Consider the following 2186-nt stretch of genomic DNA (forward strand, 5'->3'; position numbering starts at 1 on the left):
CTTCATTCTTCAACTGCTACGAGGTCACCAACTAGAAGGAGTTCTAACTGTGCAACTTTATTTATTTGAATAATGATTCCATAATTGCATTTTTGCCCCAAATAATACCTAAAAACACATAGAACAAGCATTAGCTCTTAAAACATAAAACTAAACATAAAATAATTATAAAATATTAAAAACTATCTTAAAATGCATGATTACTATAATTAAAATATATTAAAAACTATATGAAAATGCAAGATAACAACTTCCTCACACTTTGAACCTTGCTTGTCCTCAAGCAAGCCTCAGACTCAAAACAAACTCTAGAATACTGACTATAAATAATTCACACAATAACAGGATTTACTTCACTTGGCATTCATAGATCTCGATTTTACAAGTTTGGATGAAAAACAAAAGGTTTGGACGCTAAAAGATTCTAATCGTTTCTCCGCAAACCAACACAAGCAGACGTATCTTCAATCATATCACAAAATCAAAAGGCAAACTATTTTGGTACCTCACTAGTGGTCACTCATTTCACTCAAGTGTTTGGGTGTAAATTTTGTCTCTCAAGCCCTATACTAGCTTTGGCTACGGTGAATTTGCATTGTCATCCAGTCGTTACCATTATGCTTATCTAGTCAGAAACAAGATCCCAAGGTCTTTTACGGGTTGTAATGTTGGTTTAGGGACAGGTTTGGATAAGGAAAATATGTGGAAAGTGAATAAACAACTAGTTGTGCAAAATAGATACAATAAGACTCGAAGCTCTTCAAAGATTAGCCGATAAACATAACATGTGCTACTGATGAGAAAATAATTTTTTTCCTTCATTTTCTCCATTAGGTATTAATTCCAGAACAAGGCCAGAAACAAGAGTTCCATAAGCAAGCATATGAGAATCACTTTTTTTTTCTTCTTACCCACTTCTATCTCCAAGATTACAACGAATCTCATAATGTTGAGTATTCACTTGTTTATCCTTGTTCTTATCTTATTATTACATATTAATGAATTTTCTAAGATTGATCGTACATGAATCTCTCGAACTAAATGACTCAACCAATGCTTTCTCCATTTGTTTTCTTTTTTTTTTAATTTTTTTTCTTTTTTTTCTTTTCTTGAGCTTTTTATTTTTTTATTTTTTCTTCTTTTTTTTTCTTTGCAAAAGCACATAAAGTAGCAAAAATAATTCTCGGCTTCCTATTTTCCACAAATTTTGAGCTCCCTAAAACATTCTTATTTGTGCACAATAATTGTAAACTCACGGGTGAGAAAAGGGTATTTAAGACGTTAGGGGTTTGTAATGTGGTAAAACAAAGAAAGTGGTATACGTAGGCTTCAACGGGGCTTAACTAAACACGATGTAAAAGGGTTTTGGGTTTAAACAAGGAAAAATAAGTTCTAACGTTAACAAAGGGCTACACTTAATTGCCTTGATCACGCCAAGTTCCAACTGGATGCACGAGGTTTCGACTAGCATTTGATGTAAATTCTATAGACAATAGCAAGTATGAGCACACTCAAGCAAAAAATAAACCGAGCAATGTGTAATAAAATGCTCAAATTATTAGTCTCAAAATCTCACATATGTTCGGGTTAATATTTGTACCAAAAAGTTCAACCAAATGACAAGTTCAATGCTTATTTTCAGTCCACAAGTGTAGTCTCCGGAACTCCCATTTTAATCTAAAGTTCTTCAGTTTCGTAATTCTATAAAAAAATGTAATTTCAAAATTTATGACTGCCATGGTGAAGTTTCATCCTATTAAGGGTCAATTGTTTACGAGTTTTCTTCCTAAGTCCATCTCAAATCCTTGAAAAAGCGAAGACAATGATTTTAACATGTAAGGAAGCATGCAACTAAATGAAATTATCCTAAAAAAAACAATAAACACAAAAATAGACAATAAATAATAAAAACCTAAACTAAGATAGATAAAACCCTTTTTACCCTTCCTCACACTTTAGAGCATGCATTTACTCCCAAAAATGCGATAAAAGGTAAAGTGAAAAAGTAAAAGGGTTAAAGAAAAACTCCCTTAAACCAAAGGTGGTAGAGATCGCTCACTTTAACTGTGGGGCCAATTTGTTTGTTTTTCCTGTTTTTCTTTTTTCTTTTTTTTTACCTGCAAAATAAATAAATAAATAAAAGATAAACTAAGAGAAAAAAAACTCGGATTGCCTCCCGAAAGCGC

Source organism: Euphorbia lathyris, chromosome 2 (assembly GCF_963576675.1).
Source record: "Euphorbia lathyris chromosome 2, ddEupLath1.1, whole genome shotgun sequence".
NCBI classification, from domain to species: domain Eukaryota; kingdom Viridiplantae; phylum Streptophyta; class Magnoliopsida; order Malpighiales; family Euphorbiaceae; genus Euphorbia; species Euphorbia lathyris.